Source organism: Hyaena hyaena, unplaced genomic scaffold, assembly GCF_003009895.1.
Source record: "Hyaena hyaena isolate Hyena2069 unplaced genomic scaffold, ASM300989v1 scaffold_66, whole genome shotgun sequence".
Classification (NCBI taxonomy): Eukaryota; Metazoa; Chordata; class Mammalia; order Carnivora; family Hyaenidae; genus Hyaena; species Hyaena hyaena.
In genome coordinates this window covers 1,095,047-1,111,399 of record NW_024080696.1, presented here as the reverse complement: position 1 = coordinate 1,111,399, position 16,353 = coordinate 1,095,047, and positions in this window count along the sequence as shown.

Genomic DNA, 16,353 nt, shown 5'->3' with positions numbered 1-16,353 from the left:
TCTTTGGTGATGTAGAAAGTTAAAGAGAACAAATAGAAATGAGATCAGTATAGATAGATATGATATAAATCACAAAAGTCATTTCATTACTTCCTTACTAGTTCTTTAGCAATTCAGGGGACATCATTTGGGGATAATTCAGGAGTAAGTATAGATAGTCACAGTGATGAAAAGGAAGCAAATGATCCTGGGAAAAGTACAGAAGTCTTTATTTTAATGTTCACATAGACCAGTCAGCTCTACAGCAGGGGATTATCAAACTATAGATATCAGAGGTTGTTCAGGAAGCCCATGTGCTGGAGGATAATGAGAGAGGAAGAGGCTGGGGACATCTCCTTTATGGCCACACTGGCTTCATATCAACCCTTCAGTGCCTTTTATCATCACTGGGAACAACTGGTGCAGCCATGAGATCTCCTGTCATTTGTGGCTCTATGATGAATCTTGGGGCCAGTTGACTCTTCCTAGATCTCTCATATCTGTGACCCTTGTGCATGACCAAAAGTTAGAAGGGAGGCTTAGTGGAATCTTTCAAAGGAAAGCATGTCATTGAAAAAGCACAATGATTTCATAGTTTTATATTTGGTAGGTTCCTGAGCCCCCTACTTACACCATGATGCAGAAGCTTTTGCATTTGGAAGGAATTGCATCCTGGTCCAGCTAATAATGAAGTAGTTTATTTCCCCCACTTCTTCTTATGTATAAATATTCAGAAATTCAGAGAGAAAAGTGCTTTGCAGATCGCGGCTTAGGTAGTCTAAAATTCTACAGCAAAACAATATCAAATGTTGTCAAGCCTTCATCCAATTCCCAAACCTACCTTATGTATGTGTGTATATATGTGTGTATTTATTTATGCAATACAAACTTGAAAAGAAGCAATAGCCATGCTCTTAGTTTCCCAGGGAAAGCCTAAGAATGATTTCAGCGAAAGACCAGCAACTCACTTGCTTTAAATGACTATCAGAAATGTGTAGTATATGATCTTTGTTCATAGTATAGTGATATTTGGGTTTATTGTACATCCAAATAGGATTAGTGTTTTCAACTTTATTTTTATTTTTTTAATGTTTTAAACTTTAAAATACCATGTGGAATACAATTTTATTAAAGAGCAAGTGACAAAAGTAAACCAGTTTAAATCTCAACTGTAATTGAAGCAATTGTTTAGAACTTAAATTTGTTTTAGAACAATTTTTTCTGGGAGGAATATTTTATCACCGTCAGCATATGTTCATAATATAGATTGGTTTTTAATTGTTTTTATTAGTGTTCTCAGTTCTCTATGTGTAATGCAGCCCCTCATTATTTCTCTCTCTATCTGTATACATAATGCAACCTCCCATGTATATATCTTATGTTTGTGTACATGTATTTGCCAATATATATACAGTGTAGTACCTTGTATATGTTGTATATCCTACTGGGATAGACAGCTTGCCCACATTCTTCATGTCCCTTGCTGGTAGGCCACTACGTCTATTTTGAATCAATTCCTCCTCTTGTGTGCTTCTCAGTATTTCCTACATGACTATAATACTTTCCATGTGATTATTTTATTTTGTATGTTGTGAGGTTTAAATAACATGTGTGTGTCCCATACTAAGAACTCAAATTGTTGAGTTGTAAAGAAAATCGGGATATATTTAGTATCTCACTCTTTTTCATCACTAGACAAGTTATAGATCTATTAGATTGACTAAAAACTTGCTAAAAGTGTAAAAAGTTCCAACATTTAAAAAAAAATTGCCATGTAGTGAGTCACACTACAATTTTAATTTTCCTGACAGGAATGTAGGAAAGTCCTTATTATAAAAAATATTTGCCACTATTAATACAGCTTGGATCTACTTATAACTAATCACATTTTGTTGATCTGAGAAGTTTGCCTTCTTGATAAGGTTCTTCATTATGATAGAAATTATCATGTAAACATTGTCTTGATAAGGTTCTTCATTATGATAGAAATTATCATGTAAACATTGTTGCTTTCTTTGTTGCCTTGTTGCTTTAGGGGGTAAATAGCATTTTTAAGTGACTCTAGTTTTCTTTTACTTTATATAACCATATCAAGAAAATCTACGATGCAAATTGGAAGCTGACATCTGAATACATTCCTAATCCTCTCAGAAACTTATTGCTTTCTCCACCATGGAGACACATACACACATACACACACACACACCCCTAAGGAACAAATATTAATACTAAATGAGGTTGCACAAAAGTAAGTTTTCCTAAGGAGAATAATCTGAACTATTTAGAATTGAGATGCTCATGTTGAAATTGTTTTAAGGGCTATTAAGATATAATTGGCTCAATATGGCAAAGTTAATATATGCAGACTTAGTAAAAGGGGTTGTGCTTATAAAAGAAATATGGGCGTGAAGATACTGATGTCCTTCGTATATGTGTATGTGTGTGTACAATACAGTATAGTACAGTATAAAATGAACTTGCTGTTGATTGACAGAAAGAATGATTCCATAAACTTTCAGAAGATTAAAATTTGCCACTGCTCTAGAGTGCCCCTGTGGTTGAAACAATGGGTGGGTGAAGATGCAGGCAACCGATGCGCTAAGGCATTCTAAGTGAGCCTTATAAAACATTTGTTAAAGGTGAGGTGAGTTAAATCATATATAAGAAGAAGATCTGTATTTAGTTCTGAGGAAAGCAGCTTAAGATGCATTTGTCTCAACACTGTTTTGAAGGCACTGCTTAGAAAGTGTATCTGCAAAGCTGACTGGGAAGCAAGGAGAGGGTAGGGAAAGGACACACTTAACTATCATTATTTGTCTATTGTTTGTTCACATAATATTACAGTGTATGGATTTTGCTGACGATGCAGCTACTTGTTAGGTCTGCTACATCAGCATTTCCCACACACGCTTTACCAGGGAACTCTTGAAAATGCATACTCACTACACTGATAGAATAGCAGAAGGAGACATTCACACTGGATTGGAGTAGATTGCAAAATATATACTTGATCAATTAGTTGCAGCAGAAATGGTGAAAACTTGGTTGATGTATATTTAAACATTAGAGCACAATAAAAGAAAACACATCCGAAAAAAATAAATTCTTATTAAAAAAGAAATGATGAAAAGAACACAGTGAAAGAAGTTGTCCCTAGGTAACCTGCAGATATTCTATTTTAAAAAAAATTTTTAATGTTTATTTATTTTTGAGAGAGAGTGTGTGAGTAGGGAAGGGGCAGAGAGGGAGGAAGACACAGAATCTGAAGCAGGCTCCCAATGCAGGCCTTGAACTCATGGACTGTGAGATCATGACCTGAGCCAAAGTTGGATACTTAATGGACCGAGCCACCCAGGCTCCCCAACCAGCAGATATTCTTTAAAAGAATAAGCATTTCTTAAATTCAGATTATCATGCAATAACCAAAATATTTGAAACTGCATGTCTTAGTTTGTTAGGACGTCCATAACAAAGTACCACAGGCCAGGTGGCTTGAACAAGGATTTATTTTCTCATGGCTCTGTAGGCTCCAAGTCCAAGATCAAGTGTCGACAGGTTTGATTTTTCCTGAGGTCTCTGTCCTGGACTTGCAGATGTTCTCCTTGCATCCCTCACATGGCCTTTTGTTTCTATGTGTACATTCCTAATGTTTATTTTATAAGAACATCAGATGTATTGGGTTAAATTTCCAAGTTATGAGTTCCTTCCTTTCACCTTAACTATCTTTTTAAAAACTCTATCTCCAAATACAGTAACATTCTAAGGTGTTGGGGATTAAGGGTTCAACATACGAAGTTGAAGACTGACAGCAATTCAGTTGACAGTACATTTTTATACATTTTGTACATTTTTGTTTCATATACATACTTTTAAAATAAGAATTTAAAAAAATGCTATTTCCACGTCTTAATCTTTCCGACAATTTGAGAAATTTTGATGTGAATCAATGAACGGATATTGATATGCCTTATAGTCCCCTATGTGGGGAAAAAAATGCTAGCTTTTTTTTTTAATGTTTTATTTATTTCTAGGAGAGAGAGAGAGCGTGTGAAGGGGAGGGTCAGAGAGAGAGGGAGACACAGACTCTGAAACAGGCTCCAGGCTCTGAGCTGGCAGTCAGCACAGAGCCCGACGCGGGGCTCGAACCCACGAACCGCGAGATCATGACCTAAGCGAAAGTCGGACGCTTAACCGACTAAGCCACCCAGACGCCCCAGCTAGCTTTTTTTTTAAATAATGAATTATTGAAGTCACAAATATTTCTTTTTCTTTTCATTTCTTTCTTTGTTTTTTAAATTCTTGCTTCTCAAATATGATGATTCCCGTTGCTTCCAATATCTGATCTCTAGCCTGCAGAATTTTTTTTAGAGATTTTATTTTCTTAAGTAATATTTAAACCCAGCATGGGGATCAAACTTACACCTCTGAGATTTATAGTCACCCATGCTACCGACCCAGGTAGCCAGGCAGCCCCTAATTTTGAATTTCAAATAATATAAATATTATACTATCCTTTCCTTTCTAGTTTTGTTCATGTATTTTCTGGACTTATATGGATGTAGATGCCAGAATTGAGTTCTGGGCAAATTGATTACAAAGCATTCTAAACTTTACCCTTTACCTTGTTCTCAGAAACTGATATTACCAAATAATAGAAATTAAAGAGAATCTACAAAATTGTAACTGGATTAGGCCTAAAAAAAAGAAAAGAAAAGAAAAGAAAAAGAAGAAGGACAAGGACAAGGAAAAGGAAGGAGGTGCTTACATTTAGGAATATTCCGTTTTTATTATAAGAATATTCCTATAGGGCTTAGTTTCTGAAAGGAGAATAGTAGAATCCAGTAGAATGCACAGAACTAAAAGGTCTGGGGCACAGATATTTACCTTTTTTTGGTAAGAATTATCACTGACATATCAGAAAACAATATGCATGAATTTAAATCGTTGCAACTATAGTTTCTCTGTTAGAACAAGAAACATCCTGCTGACAGGTTCAGCCAAGTTCAGACTTTTAGTTTAATACATCTATATTGTAATTAAATGACTAAAGTATTCTTATTCTAAAATATGATATTTTATTATCTAAAATAAGGTAACCTAATATGGCTGTATAGCTTTAAGTAGAGTGCCAGCTTCCCTTCATCAAACCAAAGGGAGATATTTTAAAGCATCCTTTTCTTTCTGTTCAAAGAAGGGTCTAAAGCACATAAATGTTTTCTATTCCTATGGGAAAATCTGACTTTTATAGATTAAAAAAATTCTTTAGCCAGTTTTAGTGATTTTTTTAAAATGATGCCTTTTCAATTTGACATTTAATTGTATCAAATGTTTCCTGAATGAAAACTTTTTAGATTAATAGTATAGTAGATGTGGGAATGGTTGATACAGTAGCTCATATGGCATTAACTGCTTACTAATAGTAGTAATAAGGACAGGAATGGTCAATATTTACTTAGCACTTGCTACGTATAGTGTTGGGAAGCAAAACTCCATGGATTGCTCAGGTGTTTATACATCTTGTGAGCAAGGCACCAACTGCTGTTTGTTCTGAACCCTCTCTTCAGCATGATTAATACTGAAGAGACCTGGAAAGTAGACAGCATTTTTCTCCGGAGCAAAAGGCAGCCGTATTTACTGCTTATTATAAAATATTTGGGTTCTCCAAATTCAGGCTTGCTGCTTTGTAATGTGTCTTACTGCTCTTGTCATTCTCCCCTATTATCTTTGCCTGGTAGGAACTGGAGCTTGGGGAATTGGTACCAAAATTACTGGTCTTCTGGCCACTGTTCTTGATGTGAATAATGAATGATCTTATGTCAGTGATAGACCTAAGACTATGGTGACTTAGAGAGTTTCTGAGAAGTGTTATCTTTACTTTCCAGTGTTTCAGATGGGAAGCAGGGTTCAAATCAACTCTTTTTTTCTAAGAGTCTCCAAATTTAGATGGTAGTTGTATCAGTTCTGATAACCTCCTTTTACAAAACATTAATCCTGGGACGGTTGGGTGGCTCAGTTGGTTAAACGTCTGACTCTGGATTTTGGCTCAGGTCATGAAATCACACAACTATGCCAGACTAACGTGGAAGAAGGGTAAAATTTTATACCCTTCACAGTTTGGGACAGGAGACACTATATTAAGTATTTAGAAATATTTTTCTCATTTAACTCTTTAAACATTCACAAATCAAGGAGCCTGGGTGGCTCAGTCAGTTGAACATCTGACCTCGGCTCCCTTCATAATCTCACAGTTCGTGGGTTCGAGCCCCGTGTTGGGCTCTGTGCTGACAGCTAGCTCAGAGCCTGGAACCTGTTTTGGATTTTGTGTCTCCCTCTCTCTCTGACCCTTTCCAGCTCTCTCTCTCTCTCTCTCTCTGTCTCAAATATAAATAAACATTTAAAAGATTTTTTAAATTAAAAAACTAAATAAATTAATATCCACAAATTTTAGAGGTGCAGAAAAGTTCCATTTCTATAACTCACCTTAGTTTCTATTTTATTTATTTATTTATCTATCTATTTATTTATTGCCTCAAATATGCCTCAAGAAAGAATGACTAGTGTATTCCAGGTTCTCTCAGTTACTTTAGGTTTAAGTTCATTCATTGATTTAGTAACTTTTTCCTTTTTCCCCCCTTTTTGGGCTCCAATGTGACATTTAAGTTTCTGGATATTTAATGTAACATTATGATGTGGGGTGTGTTGGGAGGGGGGCTGAGGAGTGGGGGCTACAGAACCTGGTCTTCAGTTGTTCACATTTGTCCTTATTAGTATCCTCTGAGTGTCTACATTTCCATTTAGTTTCAGTCTCTGGTGCATGCCATATTCCTCTGTGTCACACCCTTGTCAATCCCCAGGATACCCTTAGTCTGTTGAAACACACTCTCTCCCTCTCAACTTTTGTTCCTCCATGAATGCACAGAAACTTTGGCTGCTCTCCAAAGTTATTCTGTGCAGGAGGAGACACTGGGAGCATTACCTTAGGTTCTCTCTACACCCAGCATGTCATTCAGTCTTTGTTGTTACTCTAATTTTCTGACTATGGTGACTTAGAATTTCTGAGAAAGGGTTATCTTTACCTTCCAGTGTTCCAGATGGAAAGCAGGGTTCATATCAACTCTTTGGTCCTAAGATTCTCCAAAGACGGTTGTGTCAGCTTTTACCACCTCCTGTTAAAAAAATATTAATCTGGGGCTCCTGGGTGGCTCATTTGGTTAGGTGTCTGACTCTTGATTTTGGCTCAGGTCATGATCTCACAGTTTCTAAGTTCGAACCCGGTGTCAGGCTCTGTGCTGACCGTGCGGAGCCTGCTTGGGATTCTCTCTCTCTCTCTCTCTCTCTCTCTCTGTTAGCTCCTCCCCATGCCCTCTCCCTCAAAAAATAAATAAGCAAAAAAAAAAAATTAAAGGATCATAAATCTTTTGTTGGGATGTTGGGAGGTGTTGATAACTCCTCTCTCAGATATCCCAGTTGGTTACAACTGTGTTGTCTTCTTCAGAATATTCATTTCACATTTTAGGTCATGGAAGTTGTATCAAATCTGGGATGAAAGAAAGCTAACTAACAGGCTGAAACCAAACAAACAAAACCTTATTCGTATCATCATTGTTTCTAAGTTAATTATTTATCCCATGAACTTGGCTTTTGGTGATCCTTGACCAAAATATTTTTTGACTCTAAAGTCTTACCCTGTCACCTCCACTCTCTGGTTATGTGGGAAAGAAAAACCCTGACAGCCCCCATGTGTTGATATCAGGGTGGGTAAAGGATTACCAAGAGAAGGGAATTACTACATTTGAAAAGAAATTATTGGTTGTTATTCATGAATCCCCCTGCTACACTTACAAATATATTCATACTAGTCAGAACCAGGTTTTATATCTCTGCTAGAATGTGAGCTCTCTGTGGACAGAGGACATCCTATAGCTGTTTACTACCTGGCATGTGATAGGTACTCAATTGCTTGATGAGTGAGTGGTAATTATTGCTAAATAATTTTTCACTGACTAATTCATCTTGTCTGTTAAGCTGAGTTTAAATGTTTATGGTTTGTAGGTCTTTGAAATTCTAACAAGAATGTTTTCATTGAAAGCAACAGTAATTCAGTTCCGTAAGATGATTAAAATCTCAGGTATTGAATATGCTTATTAAAAGTCCACTTGATAATCAAAGTGGATTTTTTTTGAAAATAATATTTTCTATATGTGATTTGAATATGTTCCAAGTTTGTACATTTATTTGAGGTGTTCTGGATGGGAGAAGTGAAGACATAGACTCTAAAGACAAAAAAAATCAAATGTTTGGTTATAGTAGATTTTAAACTATGTCTCTTGTACTTAGTGATTTCATAGTCCAATTAGATAAGAACATTTATTTTTTAGAGTCTCCAAATCAACATGTCATGAAATACTAAAGTGGAAAAAATTGTATATTTTCTCATGTGTCTTTATATAACAAAACATACAGAAATAAACCTCAGAAACATTTTTTTCTACTAAAACTTTGTGAGGTAAAGAGTAGTCTTCCTAGATTGGACAGAATTCTTTTTTCTTTCATTTGATCCTAAACTGCATCAGGAGAAATAGTTTTTGTATGCTTTGATTTTTCTGAGTATTGGAGAGAGAGGCTACTATATTACAAATTGCCACTATTGTTCAAAGCCATCAGACCAAGCATATAGAAACCTTGATAAGAGTACTTGAAAGATTCTTTTATAGTGATAACTACAGTGGAGAAGGATGTAGCTCTTGAAAATGAATATAAGATGTTACAATGGAGTATTGTGGTCTATTTGAAACTCTGTCATAGTTATGATATCGGTCTTAACTCTTATATTACTTTCAGAATCCATCTCTCTTTGTCAGGGTTCACGTGTGCGTTGTTAGCTTTGGAGAAGACACCATCCTAATAGTATATTGATTAATATAATTAATGATACTGATCATATTTCAGAAAAAGGAAAATACAAATAATATTTTTAAAGAAGTGTTAAAAGCTGTACATTATGGTCCTTGAAACTGTGGGAAGATAGTGTTTCCTCAATTTATTTCCCATCTTAAAATGGATATTTATCAGACTTTTCTATTCTAGAAAGAAACAATAGGGTAAAGAAATAAAATGATCATGAATCTAAATGTACCTAACAATATATCCTTGGATATAGAATATATCATATATCTAAATAATAGATAATAATACATATGGGAACAGGACAGTCATGTAAGAAGAGTTAGCTAAATGGAAAAAAATGTATTTAAAAACTTTTAATGGAGCTATCAATATTTGAGAGATCAAGCAGACAAAAAAAGATTTGATTAGTATGCTTAAATATATATAAATATATATACAGGTATACTTATATATATTTATATATATTTCATTTCGTTTAATAATGGTGTTGGTACAGATATATATATACACCATTATTAAATGAAATGACTTTATATCTAACAAAAATATATTTTACTTTTGAAGTAATGTTGAATCAAACATTTCTTAGGCCACAAAGAAAGCTTCAATAAGAAAGAACAACCATCTTATAATCTATGCTTTCAGGCCATATTTTAATAACATTAGAAAATAAATAACAACATGAAAGCGACAAAATAAAATAATATTTATGTCAAGAAACTAAAACTCTCAGGAGTACCTGAGTGGATCAGTCAGTTAAGTGGCTGACTTCAGCTCCAGTCATGATCTCACAGTTCATGAGTTCAAGCCTGCATTGGGTTCTGTGCTGACAGCTGAGAGCCTGGATCCTGCTTTGGCTTCTGTGTCTTCCTCTCTCTCTGTACCACTCCTGATTGTTCTCTGTCTCTGTCTCTTTCTCAAAAATAAATAAACATTTAAAAACATTTTTAAAAAGAAACTAAAACCCTCAGCATATTTGGTAAAAGAGAAAATCATAAAGGAAACAACTGATACTTGAATACCAATGACAGCATTAGTTTTCAGAATTCATGAGGCACAAATAAAGCAGTACTTAGAGATTAACATATAGTTCTAAATATACAATGGGAAAGAACAAAAACTAATGAGCTAAGTATTCAACATAAGACACTAGAAAAAGAGCAACAGAACAAGCACAAAGAAATAGGAAGTAAAAAAAAATAAAAGAACACAACAAAATAGAGAACTGTTATGCCCAGATCGCGATCTCCCCAAAATCCCAAGACCACCAAGGAATCCGAGTCACGTATGCAAAGGCAAAGGGCTTTATTACAGGCTTCAGCTCGGGCTCCCAGACCTCACCAACACAATGGATCCATGCTGAGAGCCCCCAACAAGGGCAGAGTAGGGTTTTTATGGGGTTTGAGACGGGGGAGTTACGGAAGTTGTGACATGGGAACAGTGATCCAATCATAATTATACAACATCATTGACAGCGGGTTTGACCATACACATTGTCTAGAGTATTCGTTACATTTGGCGGGACCCAATTACAACATTTATAGTACCTTTAAATTCAACCAATCACAGAGCGAGCCTAGGGTCTTGTTCTGCGACTAACAGGTTAACTTTAACATTAGGTAACAGGGTCCTATCTATAGTTTCTATCTCCAGGCCTCTCCCTTAACGATGTGGAGGGTGGTCGCTGGCCTTTCCTGATTGGGTGTTGCAAGGGTGGTTTCTCCTGCCTTGGGCAATGTGTAACTGCCTGATAGTTTACGGGAAGCCGAAACTCAGGCCTTCTAGTTTAGAGGGGAAACTTAAAGCCTGTATGGAGTCAGTTTAGTTTAGACGTTTAGACTTGTGGCCTTATAGAACAAAAGTAACAATACCTAAATTATATACATATTGGAAGAAAGAGAAAAACTAGGATATGAGAGATGTAAAAACTATGCTCAACCTTATCAATTTTGAGTTTAGATAAAATAGATAAAGTTTTACAGGGGGAAAGATAAAAACTGAATTTAGTAATAACCTTTAAAGAATATTGAAATTGCAAACAGAGCTCCTAAGCAACAAAATCTAAAAGCAAATAAACAAAAACAAACAAAATTACAACAAACCAGGGCTGGTGCCTCCTCCTCATGGCCGTGGAATTGTACAGCTGGGGGAGACCAAATAGATTCCCCCTACCCCCAAAAAACCAGAAAGAAGGAAGGAAGGAGAAAGAAAGAAAGAGAGAGAGAGAGAAAGAAAGGGAAAGAAGGAAAGCAATCGATCCAACTCATTGTTAAGGCTAGTATAACTTTAGTTTCTAGAGCAAGTGACAGTCCATGAAAACAAAATTATAGGTTCACTTCACTTGAAACTGGATACAAAAATCTAAGTTAAATATAAGTGAAGTGAACCCAGAAGGGTACATAAAAATATATTGTCATGAAGCACTATTTATTCTGCAAATATGAAAACACTCACTATATAAATCCAATTTATCACATTAATGACTTAAAAAAGAAAAACACATGGTTATCTCAATATATACAACAAAAGCACTTAAAGATACTGAGTATCTTTTAGGGTGCCTGGCCGGCTCAGTAGGTAGAGGCTCCGTTCTTGATCTTGGGTTGGTGAGTTTGAGGCTCATGTTGGGCATAGCGATTACTTAAAAAAAATTTAAACGTGTCTTTATGATAAACCTATTGGTTTATATCCTGCAATAAATATCCTGAAATTACAGTTTCTATCAAAAAACTAAATGAACATCATACTTAGCAGAGAATTTCACTTTATGTCATTCCATTGGGAACCAACAATAAAACACTATTGGGGAAAAAAAATCTATCGTGGTGTCTTTATACATCTTGTTGAGTGTGCCCAAATTGCAAGGCGCTGACTATATTTTCACTTGGGCTATTTCTCAGGATTGTTGCAGCCTGAAATTCTAAAAAGTGAGATAATGTCTTGCGGGAATATATCACATAGCCTTGAAATGCATCTGGTTTCCCTTCAAAATGCAGTGCCCCTGTTTGTCATAAAAGTGGAAGATTACTGAAACATAGTTCCTCTCCTGTGGAACCCCCTATTGTATGGAAAGGCTGCACCTGGCACTTATGACACCCTGTGGGAATTGGGGCTTTGGGAACTACGTGATTATGCTAATGCTCTGACTACTGCTCTCGTTATGGATAACACATTCCTTTGTCTTTGACCCAGGAGTTTGTACCTCTTGTCAGTGACCATGAAACTGCAGCAAACTAGTTTGTTATCTTGCAGAGCTCATTTGCTGGGACTCCTCTTCTAGCTGTCTATACTGCAAACTTGAGTAGGGTAAAGTTTAGATACACAGGCATGCTATTGACTAGAACAGCTGTTATTGAGACTAATACTGGAGATATTGTCGGCCGATGATAAATGGAAAAGAAATAGTAGCTATAAAAGTTAAAAGATGTAAGACAAAATGGTTATTATTTATAGATGCAAACTATTTGCATAGAAAATTTATCAGAATTAATGTTCAACAATTGGAACTGATAAAATACAGCACAACTGTTAGATTCAAGGTAAATGTACAAAAATTAAGAATGCTCTTCTAAATGAAGAATAGAAAGCAAGAAAATATGATAATAAATACATTTATGAAAGGATCAAAATTATAAAGTGTTTAAGAAATGACCTAAGAAAACAGTGCATGAAAACACAGAAAAAATAAAATGCTTTAAAGGTAATAAAAAACTAAATACTAAAGGAAATAAACTGGTAATAATTAAATATTAAACAAAATTAAAAGTAAAAAATAAAGTAAGAACAACTAATTAAAGAATTAAATTATATTTATTGAAGATATAAGTTAAAAACATAAGGATGATTTTTAAAAATTAATCTACAAATGTGATGCATTTTAATCAACATTGCAGTAGGATTTTCTTGAGAAAATTGACAAAATGATTCTAAAATTAGTAAAGAAAAATACATGTTCATGATTAATTAAGATTAAAAGGGGAGGCACACTCTACCGAATATTAAGGCACAATACCTAAGCCATTGGGACAGAAAAAAACTCATGTTTAAATGATAATATTGTTGGGGTGCCTGGGTGGCTCAGTCGGTTAAGCATCCGACTTCAGCTCAGGTCATGATCTCACAGTTCGTGGGTTCGAGCCCCAAGTCGGGCTCTGTGCTGACAGCTACCTCAGAGCCTGGAGCCTGTTTTAGATTCTGCATCTCCCTCTCTCCTTGACCCTCCCCTGCTCACACTGTCTGTCTCTGTCAGAAATAAATTTTAAAAAACATAAAAGAAATTTAAAAAGTATTAAATGGTAATATTGTTTCAAATCATGGTGACACCGTGAATCAGAGAGGAAAGGTGAACTCCCTTAGATGTCTTAGAAGATGCTGAAGAAGCTGACAAATTGTATGGAGAAAAATAAAGTATAATGCCTGCCTGAGACAATAATCAGAAATAACCATGTTTAACATCTAAATGAAATACCTAACTGTGAACGGTGACACTATAAGCAAAATATGAGAAAACACACAGAATATCTTCATGATCAAGGGATGAGGACGAACATTTTAAGCATGACTCTAAAAGCACACATACGGGAAACACTAAATTTGATTATGAAAATTAATTAAACTGTTTCATTTCTGTAACAAAGGACACATACAAAAATAAGTGGATGACAAACATAATATCTCAAATGATAAGCAATTCTTTGATAGAAAAACAGAAAAGGGTTACAAATTCACAGGAGATGAAACTTGAATGGCTAACAATGGTATGTTAAAAGATGTATAACCTTACTAATTATCAGAAAAATTCAAATTAATACAAAAAGTGAGATACCACTTTAAATTCATTGGAAGGCTAATTGCAAAATAATATAATAGTAAGCATATCTATCAATATTTTGTTACTTTATAAGTAACTGGATGTTCATCTAGTGCTGGTCTCAGCTACCAAAACATCTAAGTATCATCCACAATGATTTGTCTAGAGGTAAGTGACCCTAGATTGGTGTAGGAGCTCAACAGTGTCACCAAAGCCTCCTTTTTCCCTTCAGCTTTCCCATTTGTGTGACTTTTCATCTTTGAGTGGTCACCTTGAGGAGCTAAGGTTGCTGATATTCTAGACATCACATCATTAGATGACAACATTCAGAAAAAAAATTGAGATGGAACCATTCAAACAGGGTCTCATTGTATGCCTATTTTTTCTATCAGAAAATGAAATATTTCCCAGAAGAATTTCTTTTTCATCTCATTGATCCAAAGTTTGTCATATGCCCAGCTCTTAGCTTCAAAAATACTGGAAAACCATGTATCTAGCAAAGAGAAATGGGCTTAGGACAATTTTCCCCAGAGGTGAACTCATCAGTTCAAACAAAATTTTTAAAAAATGTTTATTTATTTATTTTGAGGGCAAGAACATGAATGGAGGAGGGGGCAGAGAGAGAAAGAGAGAGAGAGAATCCAAAACAGGCTTCATGCTGTCAGGGCAGAGCCCTGACGTGGAGCTCGATCCCATGAACAGAGAGCTGAAATCTAGTCAGACCCTAAGCAATTTAGCACCCAAGTGCCCTTCAAACAAAATTATTAAAAAAGGAAAGATAGACAGAGGACTTTGGAGAAGGCCATTATAACTTCTGCCATGTTGACTGTGGGGATGTGGAGAAATGAAGACAGTCATGTGCTAATAGTGAGGGATAAGCAAACTGGTACAGATATACTAGTACTTAGTGGAATTAAATCAGTGTATGACCTTTAAGCCAGCAATGGGCATAAAACTGAGAAAAACTTTTAGAGGCTTCTGTTGGGAGCTGCACCAGCCTCACTGGATGAAAGTCACAGCGAGGAAATGGCAGTGTTTGCACAGCTCCTGCCATGAGAAACAAAAACTGGTATCCTTCTGCTTCTACTGGCTCATGTTGGAGATGAGCCTGCTGGTATTGACCAGGCCTCACAAAATTCCAAATCAGACCGATATTCCCCACACAGATTCCCCATTAGGAAAAGCCTATTCCTGCCTTTTCAAAAGAGATTTTAGATGAAAGCATTGTGGATGACTGTCAAAAGGCTCATCCTATGGGCCTTGCAGATCCAAGACTTGCATAATAAAGGGGGCCAAGAACACAAGAGTTACAATTGAGGCTGGCCCTGAGACAAAGAGCCTAATTTAGAGTTAAGGACAGATATCCACCCCCACCCATTTGTTTCTGCTTGGAGCACCGGGCCCCCAAGGCATCTGTGATCAGTATTCAGAGTGACTTATTCTGGCCTTGAATATGCTGATTGCACCCTGTGAAGGAACCTACTGAGAAACTTCTTCTTTTGTGATTATGTGAGCAAACATTGTGTTTCCTGAAAATCCTGTTTTTCTTAATACTTCTCCTTAAACAAACAAGCTATTGACCCCTTGCCCACAAAGAACTGGCTTCACCCTTTTTATGCTAAAAACATTGTCTTGTATGCTAAAGATACCTTCCTTCCCCATAGGATAAACATCTAAACCCCCTACCTCAATCACTATTGATAAAGGTTATGCATGAGTCTTCTACAAATCTATGTTCTGGTAAATTCTTACGTATCAAAGAAGTTTGTCATCAGAAATCATTGTCGAAGGCAAATGCCACTTCTGTGCTGTCCCCCAAACACTTAATTATAAAATAAAGTTGAGCCCCAGTCAGAGTGGAGATTCCTGCCTGGTGATCAGAAAGATTCTTGTGGCTCCCTCATCCCTCCCTCGCCAACACTGTCCATCCTTCAGGGACCCCTGGACCTGCTGGAGCCAGCCTTCGGCAGGCTTCCATATGGTTTTAGTCTTGATATAGGAAATAAAACAAAGTGGACTAGCAGATGGAAATCTTGTTTCTAGGTAGCTTTTCTAGTGAAATCTTACCTCTCTAGGCTTTGTTCACTTCATTTATAAAATGCAACAAATAAATTATATACATAGTTTTCAAACTACACCCTTAAGGAACATCAGAGTTTTATGAATTAGTTCAGCTTTTCTTCTGATAAAATCTATATTGGTTGTTTTTACCTGATACTTAAATATCTGAACTTAAGTTTTCCTCCAATAAGTTTTCCTTAAATTTTGGTGAGTGCTACTATTTTCCAACTACTGTATGTTAGCAGATGACAAAACAAATAAATTATACAAATAATGAAAAAATTATGATATAATTTAAAGCAGCTTATTATATTAATGGAAACATGTGATCTTGGTTGTGATACCATATTTTGGCATTCAATAGAACTTAATCTTTTGCTGGGAAAATTATCCTACATTTGTGTGAGTTTGTTAAACATCTAAATCTTCTATGGCATTTCATAAATGACACCCCATGCATTAGGTGTTTCTCTGAACAAATTGGAAGATGCACGATGGGACTCTTACAGTTATTTTTACATTATTAGTCTATCCTTTAAATGCTATCCTGTGAGAATGATAATAACATATTATAGAGCTTCTGACAAGGTTGAAAA